The following is a 14325-nucleotide window of genomic DNA, read 5'->3' as shown; positions in this document are numbered from 1 at the left end:
CCTTGCCCCAGACAGGTGTGGTGCCCGCCGACGTGGTGGCCGTACGCCACCTGGCAATACCGCATGGGAGCAATCCATTTACGGTATGGCAACCCAACAGGCAGCATCATCAGAGATGATGGCTCAGGCCCTGGATAGGGTGGCCACTTCCATTGTCCTCCCCGAAAGGCTGATGGAGTGACACACAGGGAGGACATGTTGGCGTCCAACAGGGACAGGCTGGCGGCACTGGCGACTCTGCAGGAAGCCATCTCCATAGAGTCCCAGGGCCACAGGGAAGGCCCGAGACTGGAACTCCTTCACCTCAGGACTCTTGTTGAGCTTGAGGCTTCAACAAACCGAAGGACAGAACAGCAGCTGGAGCATCTCACCCGTACGCTCTCAGCTGAGATGCAGGCAACTAGGGCGGAGGTCCGGGCATCCCGTGAGTTGTTGCATGGGGACCTCCGCACACTCATCCTCCAGAACGAGACCTACCACACCCGCATGCTTGCAGCCATGGAGGAACAGACTAGGGCCTTGTGTGGGCTGCCTCCCATAGTGCCACCACCTCCGGATGCAGCTGCACAGGGTGAGAATAGCGACAGCAGTGATACTCCCACAATAGGGTAGCCGTGTGGGCCATGAGCCCATGGAGGTGTTTTTTTTTCGCAAGATCCACACAGGTGGGTTTTGGTGTGCACCCTGTCCTCGGACCTCCTGGGTGGCCTCCCCAAACCCCCCGGGCCAATTAATGGCCATTTTTGATTTTTATTTTTTTTTATTTTTTTTTATTTTTTTGGGACAGTGTGTTGCCTTGTGTGGCTCCCGTGGGCATACGCTGCATTGTGGCTGGGCACATGCAGGCTTGTCATGTATTTGGTTCAGATGCTTGGGTTTTTGTCACACACACCCCTCCTGCTTCCCGTTTCCATGGGCTTGCAAAGGTTGTGCCCAAGTGACATTGACGTACATGGTGACATTGGACTTCCACTACATGTGTGGGTAGTCTAGTCAATACTGTGTATACATTCCTAGTGCATATTGCTGTTGTGTTGTACACTGCATGTTGCATTGATGTGTAACCCATCATCCATGTCTACCTCCTAATTTGCAGGTCCTTTCCTCATGTCTACACAATGCCCTCTACTTTGGAGATGGAGTCCATGTTGGCAGCAGTGCACCTACAACTCTACATGGCGGCAACACTGTACAGTTGGAAGTGGTGGGAGTGCAGGCATTTCCAGGTGGTGAGACTACTAATTCCTTACATTCGTAATGTCATGTTAATGGTAGTTTTGAGGGTCTGTAGCTGATAAGTGTTATTGCTAAATACCTGCTCAAGTGTGTTGTTGGTCCTGCATTACTGTGAGCATTTCAGGTGTCGCGAGTTTCAATTAGGGACACTGTACTTTGTGACACTTGTGTCATGTTGTGGGGATTACTTTGTTTACCCGCACATAGCATGACATGGCATGGTGTGTCGTGTGGCGGTGCTGGGGATGGGTTGGGTGACATGGCACTGTCCTCATGTTGCATTTTGCAAGTGGGTATTCATTTTAGATGCATGAATGTGTTTTTTCCCGAAACTGCATTGGTGGTGTCTGTGTAGGTAGGGATGCACACATTGCAACACTTCCAGGTGAACAATCTCAGGCTGATATGGTTTTGACGGTTGATTCTCCAGACATTCAGGATCAGTGTCAGGTTGAGTCATCATTGATTGTCAGATGGTATGTGCCAGGGCAGTGTGCACTCCACAGGGGTGTGATTTCAATGTGAAGTAATTAGCCACGAGCTGTGTACGGGCTGCCTCCCCCCGTGCCCTTTCCCCTCCCATGCGCAGCGGGCGTGCATGTGGTTGGGGATGTGGGGGCACCACCATGTCCACGGCCAGGCCCCGGCGTGTTGCAACGTTGTGCAGGACACATGCTGCCACTGTGATCCTGCACACTACTGGGGGAGCGTGTAACAGATGCCCACCAGAACGGTCAAGGGAGCGAAAGCGTGACTTAAGCACTCCGAATGTGCGCTCCACTATGCCCCGAGTTGCAATGTGGGCTATGTTATATCTTACCTCGGGTGGCGTGGTGGGGTTCCGAATTGGCGTCATCATGTGGGGGCTGAGAGGGTAGGCACTGTCCCCTGTGGAGGTGGTGATGGGTATCATTGGTGGGGTTGTGACCTTGCTCAGTATCTGACATGCATGCATGTGCAGTGGCATTCATACTCACCAAGCAGCCATGTATCGCCATGCCGCCCAGCTTCTAGGTCCCGGCTTAGGGTGGACATTCGGAAAATGAAGCTGTCGTGGGTGGACCCGGGATAGTTGGCATATACTGAGGTGATGATTCCCCTGGCATTACATACTACCTGCACATTGATGGAATGCCAGTGCTTGCGGTTCCTATAGATGTGCTCAGATGCCCTGGGGGGACGAAGAGCCACATGGGTGCAGTCGATGGCACCTAGCACTTTGGCGAATCGTGCCACACCATAAAAATCCAGGGCGGCAGCATGCCTTTCTGCAGGTGTTCTGGGCAGGTATATGTGCCTGCGGACTGATGGGCGTGCAGTGATGATTTTCAAGACCTGGTGTAGGCAGCGTGACTGCGTGGCCTGTGACACCCCACCCACTATGGCACTTGTCCGCTGAAATGATCCAGTGGCTAAGAAGTGCAGTACATTGAGGACCTTCTCCAGGGGGCTGAGTGCTTGGGAGCACAGGGTGGGTGATGTGAGGTCATCCTCCCACTCACTCACCAGGTCCAGTATTATGTGTGGTGGAAACCTGTACCTCCCATACACCTGGTCATCAGGCATCCCGAAAAGGCTGGTTCTGGGTGTGAAAATTCTGGCCCTGACTATCCTCCTCCTCCTCCTTCGGTAGCCCACGGCCACTGCTGCTAGGAATGGTATATTCATCCTGGCGTCTGAGTTTGTTAGTTTTTTTCGCGCAAATTTATGCGTCGCGGGTCGACGTATGCCTGCTTCCTACTGGCGTACGTGTTTCTTTGTGCGTGTTGTAGACGAGCGTGTGAAACTTCCCGCGCACCCCTGAAATCCAGTACCCAGGCCTATAGCGTGTGGAAATTCCCGCGCACCCCGGAATAAACGTGCGCTGATGTACTCACGTGTGTAAGTGCCCGCGCATCCCTGAAATACACGTACATAGGCCAATCGCATGTACGCGCACTTTTGTCCAATTACACGCGATAACACTCTGACGTGCAGTCTTTCCACGTGTGCTCCGTCATCACGTGCTATGAGGGAAACACCCGTGCGGGTCACGTCACAGATGCGCTTACGCGCTGAGAGCCTTTGGTCCAACAGAATCGCGTATGCGTGCTGACGCGCTTACGCGCTAAGGGCCTTTCCTCGAATTTCACGCTGACGTGCAGGATTTTCACGTGCCAAATCACTCCGTATAAAGCTGGCCACGCGAAAACACACGGAAGACCACGCTCCTGCCCAGAAGGCCGAATTACTGCCCCCCAGTGCTCCGAGCAGCCTCCCACGTGCCATCTGCTGCTGCCTGCCTGCCTGCCTGCCTGCTGCCACCGTGCCCTGCCATTTGGTGCCTGCACATCAGCCATCTGCAGGGGTCCAGTTGCTGTGTCCACCCCTGCTGGAACAGAAGACTCCCGACTGGGATAACATTGCTCCACAGCCCAGCCCCAGGACCCAGTTGCCCACCCACTCCTGCCTCTGGGGTTGCCATGTCGGGCACTTCGACATCTGGCACCAGTGGCAACCCCAGGCCAGAGGGGCAGAGGGGCACCAGCTTCACTGCCACCGAAGTTGGTGTCCTGGTGGAGCATGTCCTGGGGCAGTATGATGCCCTCTTTGGATCGTCCCGCGCCAGCAAGGAAGGACGGGAGAGGATCTGGGCCGACTGTGTGGTTGCCATCAACGCGGAGGGGGTGGCAACCCGCGACGTCCAGAAGATCAAGAAGCGCTGGGAGGACTTGAGGTCCAGGACCCTCGTGAAGGCCCGGCGCCTCATGGACGGGGGCCGGGGCCGCATGAGTTCCATCCAGATGAGGGGCCTGGAACGCGTACACCCAGCGCTCCACGCCCAGATCCTTGAGAGGGAGAACCGTCTGGAGTTGAGCGGTAAGTGGCCAAGCATTGCTGTGTGAGACAGGGCATGTTGCGGTGTGCTGGTTGTCTGATACTTTCCTGTATGTGTGACATAGGCAATGTACGCATGTATGTGTGCAGGGACATCATGGTGATGCATGTGCGACCAGTGATGTGTGAACCACATGGTCGTTGCATGTGTTTAAATGCGACATGGGGAGCCCTATGCAGATTTTACACATGAGAGCATGCCAGTCTCTGTTCCTGGACATGGGTGGGGGTGAGGGGTGGGTGCTGATGCCAGGTACATATATGGTAGCCATGTCTGTGTGCCTGACCTGCTTGTCTGTGACTTGTGAATGCCATGGATGCATGGCACATGTGTGTGACAATGCACAGATTCACTGATGCAGCCTAGTTATCCTTGTATCCGCTGTGTTTGGGGTGTATGAGGCCAGATGGATGTGACTGAGGTGAAGTGTGTGCATGTGATAGGCATGACCCATGATGCATGTGAGTTCCATATCATTGTATGTTTCAAGAGTCCATTGGACATGTATGGAAATGTCCATGGCATGCACCATGCCTGTTACTGTGTGTGTTTTGCCTGGACTGACCCATGTGTTGTGGAGGGACATGATGGAAGTGTACTTTGACAGTGGTACTCATCTGCTATTGCTTCCTGTCTAGGGGACCATTGTACAGTACCCTGATGCTTGTGTTCTATGTCTCCCTCTACGCAGCGGCTAGTGAAGAAGAGGGCGGAGACGGCGCTGTGGAGCAAGGCGGCGGGGATGCCCCCACGGCTGCAGCGGAAGGGGTGGGTGAGCCCCCACAGGGGCCTGCTACGGCGGAAGATGGTGAGGAGCCATCCAGGTTGGTGGTTTCCACAGAGGAGGAGGAGGCCGCCACTGAGGCACACATGGGGCCTGGTGGGGGCATCCCTGCTGGTGCAAGTGGTGCAGTCCAGGGGCAGGGGCAGGAGGCAGCACAGGTCACCGTGGAGGGGCCTGTGCATGTCGCTGTCCCTGACCCTGTGAGTGCAATACCATGCACCAGCAGGGATGCCCCGTCCCAGGCCCGTCCGCAGGTAGAGGGGATGTCCATGTCACCTGACTCCCCTCCACCTGTGGACGAGGGGACCCGTGGGCGTATGGAGAAGGTCCTGATTGGGGTCGCGATGCGCGCGGGTGCATTTCGTGATGACGTGCGTGCTTCCCGGGAGGAGCACGCACGTCATCACGAAGAGCACCGTGCCGACGTGGCCCAATTGGGATCTTCCATGTTCGGGGGTTTCCTGCATGTGTCGGCCAATCTGGCGGCCCTCTCCTCCTCTGTGGAGGCTATACGCCGGTCGTTCTCCTTGCCGTCTTCCGGCCCAGATGCCACCAGGGCCCCCTGTGGACCTGCCCTGACCAATGCAGCCAGCTTGGTGGGGATCCCATCCCTGCCACAGTCGGGAGTCGGAGGTTCAGCAGGGGTGGACACCACAGCAACTGTACCCCAGCAGATGGAGGATGTGCCGGCATCATCAGGCTGGGCATGTGCACGACGGCGTCGGTGGATTCCATCAGCCTGGATGCCGTCGTGCTGGCAGAGGCAGTTGCGTCGGAGGCAGCAGCAGAGTCAACGTGGGAAGCATCATGGCTCGTGGCCATCAACATCGGAGGGGCAGGCATCGGCCGGAGGGCAGGAGGACCCAGGACGGGAAGTGTCTTCCGTGTGGCTGCGGTTGGGCCAGCAGATAGGTGCAGAGCGGCGGCGGGCGGAAGAGGCGCGGCTCACGATGGTCAGGGCGGAGAACTCCATGCGGAGGGCCCTGAGGCGGGCCGAGTGCCTCGAGGCAATCCGCAGGGGGTTGGAGGAGCAGATGGCGTCGTCCCTGCGGACCCTCGGGGCCATGGAACAGGACCGCCTCCGAGACATCGAAGAGGAGTTTGATGATGCTCTGGCCCGGAACACCACGGAGTGAGCCGCTGGACTTGCCCGCCGCCTTTGTATATAGTTCTTTAGTTTTAGGTTTCCTTTGTTTCTTCTTATGATTTGGAGTCCACGGACACTGCTCCACTTTTTGTATATAGTTGCATTTTAGTTAGGGTTTTTTGTAGGTTTCCTTTGTTCAGTTGGGCTCATGGACCCTTGGATGTTTTGTACATAGTTCTTCATTGGATTGTTTTATTTTTTTGTTTTTATTTATTCACCATGGAGCAATGGTCTTTGCATTTATTTTTCTCTCTCGGATTGATTTTATTTTTAATGTGACTTTGGACAACATTTTTTTGAATTTGGTTTAAATTTATTTTGACGGACATGCAGCTTATCTTTTTTTCATTGCCATTGTAGTTTGTTTCATTTCATTTGCATTCAATTTTTTTTAATACAACTTTGTTTTCATACTTCACTGTGTGGTATCATCTCATTGGTTTCATGCATGTCATGTTGAGTGTTTTCCCATTCAATTGCAACCATTGTGTGTGACGGACATGGGTTCATTTGCTTTATGAACATTGGGGGTGTAACATGTAATTTCCATTTCCATGTGGGTGAATGGGTTACTTGGTAGCAGGGGGCCATGAGTGGGGGCCTGGTGGAGGGTGCCCCTGGATGCTGGGGGGTGGGGGTGCAGGGGGACATGAGTGGGGGCCTGGTGGAGGGTGCCCTGCAATGCTGGGGGGTGTGGGTGATGGGAGACATGAGTGGGGGCCTGGTGGAGGGTGCCCCTGGATGCTGGGGGGTGGGGGTGCAGGGGGACATGAGTGGGGGCCTGGTGGAGGGTGCCCCTGGATGCTGGGGGGTGGGGGTGGTGGGGGACATGGGTGGGGGCCTGGTGGAGGGTGCCCCACACTGCTGGGGGGGTGGTGGGAGACATGAGTGGGGGCCTGGTGGAGGGTGCCCCTGGATGCTGGGGGGTTGGGGTGCAGGGGGACATGAGTGGGGGCCTGGTGGAGGGTGCCCCTGGATGCTGGGGGGTGGGGGTGGTGGGGGACATGGGTGGGGGCCTGGTGGAGGGTGCCCCACACTGCTGGGGGGGTGGGGGTGGTGGGAGACATGAGTGGGGGCCTGGTGGAGGGTGCCCCTGGATGCTGGGGGGTGGGGGTGCAGGGGGACATGAGTGGGGGCCTGGTGGAGGGTGCCCCTGGATGCTGGGGGTGGGGGTGATGGGAGACATGAGTGGGAGCCTGGTGGAGGGTGCCCTGCACTGCTGGGGGGTGGGGTGGTGGGAGACATGAGTGGGGGCCTGGTGGAGGGTGCCCTGCACTGCTGGGGGGTGGGGGTGATGGGAGACATGAGTGGGGGCCTGGTGGAGGGTGCCCTGCAATGCTGGGGGGTGGGGGTGCAGAGGGACATGAGTGGGGTCCTGGTGGAGGGTGCCCCTGGATGCTGGGGGGTGTGGGTGGAGGGGGCCATGAGTGGGGGCCTGGTGGAGGGTGCCCCTGGATGCTGGGGGTGGGGGTGCAGGGGGACATGAGTGGGGCCCTGGTGGAGGGTGCCCGTGGATGCTGGGGGGTGGGGGTGCAGGGGGCCATGAGTGGGGGCCTGGTGGAGGGTGCCCCTGGATGCTGGGGTGTGGGGGTCCAGGGGGACATGAGTGGGGGCCTGGTGGAGGGTGCCCCTGGATGCTGGGGGTTGGGGGTGGTGGGGGACATGAGTGGGGGCCTGGTGGAGGCTGCCCCTGCACTGCTGGGGGGTGGGGGTGATAGGGGACATGAGTGGGGGCCTGGTGGAGGGTGCCCCACAGTGCTGGGGGGGTGGGGGTGCTGGGTGACATGAGCAGGTGTGCAGGGTAGTCCCCTGTGGTGTCGGCTGCCTGCAGGGGCCGTGGAGGGTGTACAGGGAATGCCTGGGAGCACACAGCCAAATCGTGTGTAGAATTTCCCGCGTACCCCTGAAATACACGTACCCAGCCAAATCGCGTGTGGAAATTCCCGCGCACGTACCCGGCCAAATCGCGTGTGGGACTTCCCGCGCACCCCTGAAAACCACGTACCCTGCCAAATCGCGTGTGAAAATTCCCGCGCACCCCTGAGATCCACGTACCCAGCCAAGCGCGTGTGGAATTTCCCATGCACGTACCCGGCCAAATCGTGTGTGGAACTTCCCGCGCACCCCTGAAATCCACGTACCCTGCCAAATCGCGTGAGAGACCTCCCGCGCACCCCTGAGATCCACATAACCAGCCAAATCGCGTGTGGAAATTCCCGCGCACGTACCCGGCCAAATTGCGTGTGTAACTTCCCGCGCACCCCTGAAATCCACATACCCTGCCAAATCGCGTGTGAAACTTCCCGCGCACCCCTGAGATCCACGTACCCAGCCAAGTCGCATGTGGAACTTCCCGCGCACCCCTGAAATCTACGTACCCTGCCAAATCACGTGTGAGACTTCCCGCGCACCCCTGAGATCCACGTACCCAACCAAATCGCGTGTGGAAATTCCCGCGCACGTACCCGGCCAAATCGCGTGTGGAACTTCCCGCGCACCCCTGAAATCTACGTACCCTGCCAAATCGCGCGTGGAACTTCCCGCGCACCCCGGAATACACGCACACGTTATTTTTCAGTCAGCGGGTGTCCGTGTTTGTGGGTACCCCTTTGCACGTCATTTGTCCTGGAGGGCCACAGTATAGGACATTCATCATAGCTGTATATAGGTGCTATTTGTTGGCGCACCTTTTGGCGCACATTTATTACAGGCGCAGAGACGCTACCGCCTGCTTTCTTGTGGCGGTCGTGTTTGTGCCTGTGCGCTGGTTTGACCGTGCGCTTTTTTTGCCCTATTCGATTCCATGAATACGTGTTGTAGGCAAGCGTGTGGGCGTTCCGCGCACTTGCACCCTGTACTTCCCCCGTGACGCCCACATTTTGGCAAGTTGTTCCCCATTCCGAGTGTTACGCCCCGTGTTCCGCCTACTTTTGTTGTGTGCGCCGCGCTATGTGCGATTTTCGCTGTGGCCTGTGCGATTTTCGCTGTGACCTGGCGCATGCCGTTAGATGGCCTGTGCGTCAACGTGCGCCGCACACTTTTTTAGCGCACATCCGATGGTTTTCTCACACACGGCCTTCCATGATCGATGTGCGCTGCTTTTCATGCGATTTTCGCACTTGCACTGCGATATTCGCTATTCCACTGCGAATCGCACGTTTTTGGCCACTTGCGCCGCGCTAATTATTCCATGAATCGGCCTGTAAATCTGAAGGCAGCAGCAGTCACAGGCGCAACCGTTTGTTGTTATGGAAAAAATTGAGCAAGCATCTTTCCTGTATGGCTGCATGGGTGCTTTAATAAATACCCTTTTTCTTAGAATACATGCAGATAAATACAGGTTGCAAATTATCTTTTTATATGACAAAAATAAATGTGGATAAATACAGAAAAAAGGCCACAAATAAATATGGATAAATGCAGATAGAAATGGCAGAAAAATAAATTCATAAAACTGGAAGCCTTTAATATAATCCACAAATCTGTTAGATTGTTCAGGAAGAGTTAAAGTTACTGCATATCAAAAGGGTGTGGATGCAACATTAAGGGTCAACCACAATGCCCCTCATGTTTTCCCTAAAACAAACTACATACGATGAGGAAATGTAAAAATGTGAGTGGCCATTGTGATGGCGTCCGATAATGACGTCGTTTAATTCGGGGCAAGATCAAAAATGAGTACCACGATGTTCTGGGAGGGGAGGCATCGACGGCTGTGCGTAAGATCGCCAGCACTTCCTGTGACCTGAATTGCCCCACCTCAGCAAGGCCTTTATCGTGACCGCCCTGAAGGCGGCTGACAGGCCCACTTGCAGACTCAAGCCCGTGTTTCACTCCAAAATGTGAGCACTGGCCACATTCCTGCCTTTTGAAAGAATCATAAACTCTGAGCGAGAGCACATTTTTGTGGGCAAAAGCTAGAAAGAAAAAAAAAAAAAAACTTGTGCAATCGGGTCATTTTCCTTTTGTGTTCAGTGCCAAGAAAAGGTCACGCAGGAAACTCGGTTTCCGCATCATTACTTCATCCAATGCATAAAGCTCGCTAAGGGCAACCCTGTGCGTGCGCCCTTCACCACACCCCCCTCCCCCCGCGTGCACATTTGCTGGCTTCCACAGCACTGCACTGCCTATGCAGTGAATTGCCTAGTGAATTGCAGACAGGATTTCCGAAAGACCAGCATATATACAACAAATCTGCAATGAAATTCACCACACACAGGTCTACACATATGTCCTGAAAAGCCAACTGTGTTGGGTTTGGGGCCATCTTTGCCCAAGAACATTTTGAAAAAGGGGTCCAAATATTGAATGTTATGTTTCACATTTGTATCTATACAGGAACTGAAAAGTCGGTAAACAAAACAAAAACATTGAAACAACACATATGTTAAGAGTAAGCAGGGCATAATAGAAGCTTTGTAGCAAATGATGTGTATCAAACACATGTGGGATTAGGAGAGATGGAAACAATGGGATGGGGTGACTGAGAGAGAGTACCTAAACAAAACAGACCCACCTGCAAATCGCCAGTTTTCCCGGTAGGCCAGTCCACCACTGGTGCCTGGCGTTCACAACCGCCCCTTATTAAGACTCGACAACAAAAGAATTCCTTCTGCCCAATATCCAGTGTGTTCCACCGTCCAGTGCGGGTGTGGGCTGGTAGTCGTAGGATAGGGGAGCAATCATCAAACCGCCTATTTACACATTGTAGTCAATGATATGCAGAGAAAATACTCTCCAACACGTCATGCTCATTCTTGCACAGTAGTTGTCCTGTACCTTTCCCGTTGCAAATGCAGGGTTAGCAGTACCAGAATGCAAAGTCAAGGCTAAGCAGCAGGACTAGCTGAGAGACCACACCTGATCTCAACCATCAAGGATGTCTTCAAACTCACCTCTGGCTTTTCCCTATGTGATAAAGGCACTTACTCTTAGTCATCGTTTCACGTAGTGTGGTATTATGCGTGATGTGACCACAAATTGCAATTCCTCAACAAGAAAGTAAACTGAGGTAATGGAAATTAACTGGTGGCATACATGAAAGATAAACATTTAGTAACTAATTGATTTGGTATAAACTTGTAAACGGTGTGATATTGAGCAAACAACTGTGTGCGAAAACATGTGCAACACACATAGCCTCTGCTGTCTCTGCTGCAGGGCTCAACAGATGACAGGCCCGGAGAAACATAGCCTAAGTGAAACAAAATGCAAGCAGCACCTGTCTGCCACTTGTATGAGACCCTGTCATAAAGGCTATGAGGCTGTGAGAGGTGATTGCCCCCTTCTACTTTCTTGTGGGGGTAGGGCAAAAACCCTGTGCCCCCCCGAACAGTCTGCACTACTGCTCAATGGCAGTCATGTTTTTCAACCTCTGACCAAAGGTGAATCCTGGCACATTGCTTTTTATTTAAGAGTACAGATAACACACAGATATCTTCAGAGTTGAATGTATCCACTGAGCCCTCTTACTAGGGGTCTGTTTGGTGGGCCACAGTGCCTTAAGCGGCAAGAGAAAACGAGCTGTGGCTCATCAAGGCAGCATGGCCTAAAGTTGGGGCGTCGCCTGCCGGTTGTTAGGCCATGCCCGCTCAACAAGCGAATATGCTGTCCACGGGTGTTGCTTGGTCTGAAAAAGATCAGGGGCTAAGCTAATGTTGGGACTGGCGGACTCGGGTCTAGCTAGCATTTTGGTTATAGCACCTGAGCTTCTATCTGCGGCTACATCCCAAAGAACCAGGGGTATAGCCCCCCAGCCCCCCCTAGCAATGCCTCTGATGCTGTCTAAAATGCCAGTAGTCCTGGTGGCAGAACCAGTTAACTGAGCAAAAAGTCTGGATAACAAAGGTTCTTGGGCGATGTGCTCTGTTTACCAGAACTCTATCATCCCAACATTCAGTTATTTGGCATGCAAATATTGTTATCTGGCATCTTTTTTTTATGAAAGAAAGGCAATTACTGGCTGTACGAAATACAGGGTAATGGAAAATGCAGTTATTAAGGTGCAGGATGACAAAGCTTTGACTACACATTGGTGCAAAACTGTACACCTGGGTGGTGCATTCTGTAGTGTAAAAGGCTGAAAACTATGCAACTGGAAAACATGAATGGATGCATGTATGGATGGATGACTGTATGCATGTATGGATACATAGATCTAAACTAGTTATGAAGCAAACTAGTTATGAAGCAGCAGAGTGCAAGACAAAGGTTTACAAGCATGCACAGGTTTGAAAATAGGTTCAAAGACGGCCAGTATGTGTGACCCATGGCAGATCACCCTACCGAGATAGGTGTTTACTTGATAGCTGCCAAGTGGCCTCCTGTTATGCGTGAGTCCTTCAGTTCGTCCCAATGTTGCACACTGCATACTGGCACTTGTAGTTCAATTTTTCCCAATAACCCTGATTCATGGAATAGTGCAAAGTGTAATTTTGTGCAGTTTGAACCGTGCAATAAATTCCATGAATCGAGCCCAAAGTGTGTATTCCATCATGTTTTCGTTTATCTCGGGTTCTATGGGACAGGGAATGGAATCAGTATTTAAAAATGTCTTTTAATGTGACAGTGGTTCACTGTAGAAATGTAAGGTATTGCATCATTTCAAAATGGGGATGCTGACCTTTGCAGAAGGTCCACACTTTCCTACCTTTTGACATGCGCATCTTTTGCTGTATACCTAAAGATATGCAAAGGTGAGAATGAATTCGTGTGACCACATCAGAAGGTGGCTCAACTAACTGAGCTATCTTACAAAATATAATGGACTCATCTGTTTTGTTGGATTTCCTCTTAAGAATTAAAACATGAAATATAATGTATGAAGGAGGAAAGTAGAATGTCATTAATATATGAGCTCTGGCCTCTGTGTCATCCACCAGAACTGCCTGTCACGCCATTTGCCATGATGTCACTTCCTGTTATGATACATGAATTAAAGGTTGTGTCTGAAGGCTCGCCTCCCCCTCGTTAAAGTCTAAACATTGAAACCACTGCCATTGAACTGTGTCAATTTAGATCTTCCGACAGTATCGCATTGTTTTGCCGATGGGTGTTTTTTCAATGTAATCTTTATCGAAAAAATGACTGTGAGAATACTCATTGAAATATATAGGGGGCTGGAAGTAAGGAGTTAAAAGGGGTGGGTGTGGGTTTTGGGGTAGGGATAATAATATAGGGAAGATGGGCTTTGGGGGGACACCCCATATATAAAAAAAATAAAAAGGTGAGTTTTTTCAAAGTAATTTCTTTAAATAAAATAACTTCGAAAAAATACCTGTCGGGACATTGAACCCTTCCAACTCTCCATTCAATTCGTCACTTCAGGACTCTTTCAGATGTAATCCCTAGGCTCTCTCAGCTTGCAAAGATTGGTGCAAAGAGAGGTTCCCTCCCAGGACAACACCGAGATCACCCAATTGCACGTTGTCATCCTCGCCACATGAATCTGAGACTGTATCGACGTGAATCACAGGGTATCCTACACCAAGCACATGACATATTAATCATGCAATGGTTGATCCACAGGAGCGATTCATAAATATTAAACATCAAATCTGCCTGCAGTCCCAAAGGAGCAGACAAAACATTTTAAAACAAGCATTGGCAAAGCCAATAGATAAAGCTTCGTAAATGGACGCTTTCAATTGCGGTCCCGAGCAGCGTTTAGAAAAGCAACAAACATATCAATAATATGATGGAGTACAAACGTGAGAAACACATCATGATGGGCCAAGCAGGTGGGAACAGAACATGCTCTTCAAAACGTCATTCTCGAACCTCTCCCCATTTTAGGACAGCTGGACTCCCTCCTACAAAATGTCTGGAGCTATAGCGGAGCTTTCGCCAGAATGCACTTCTACTGCAGCATGGAGCAAACGATTGGTACTATGGCCCTCCTCTAATATGAATGTTCATGAGCTCTGGCAGAGAGCTAAAGCTCTTCATAAAAAGGCCTAAAAAGATGTTCTTTAAACTGTAGGGAAGCGAACTGTTTTGCATGTAACTTGCTCTCCACACAGGGTTCTGAAACACTATAATAGATTGAATAGAAAATAAAGTGCCCTCATGGCACTTAGCTGAAGGGCCCCTCTTTACTTCTTTAAGTCATTTCGCACACACCCCATGCATTCTGCCACTATAGCAGTTTGAAACAGCATCTAGGCACTTTGAAAAACAATGGCTTTGGGTTGGGACTCATTACAAGTTTTAGTGAGCCTACATTTTTAGTTACCACCAATTTTACCGCGCCGCAGAATTGCGAGTTTGGCGTTGACATGG

At 52.2% G+C, this 14325-nt stretch overlaps 1 protein-coding gene across 1 annotated transcript in view; it reads right to left on the bottom strand.

The window, feature by feature from the left end:
* Nucleotides 1–14325, bottom strand: part of TGFBR2 (transforming growth factor beta receptor 2) — a 248507-nt gene that overhangs the window by 99373 nt on the left and 134809 nt on the right. The gene's annotated exons all lie outside the window — the stretch shown is intronic.

The sequence above is a fragment of the Ambystoma mexicanum genome, chromosome 2q (assembly GCF_040938575.1).
Source record: "Ambystoma mexicanum isolate Mex_15411 chromosome 2q, UKY_AmexF1_1, whole genome shotgun sequence".
NCBI classification, from domain to species: domain Eukaryota; kingdom Metazoa; phylum Chordata; class Amphibia; order Caudata; family Ambystomatidae; genus Ambystoma; species Ambystoma mexicanum.
The sequence above is the reverse complement of the archived record's forward strand: the minus strand, read 5'-3'. Positions and strand labels throughout refer to the sequence as shown.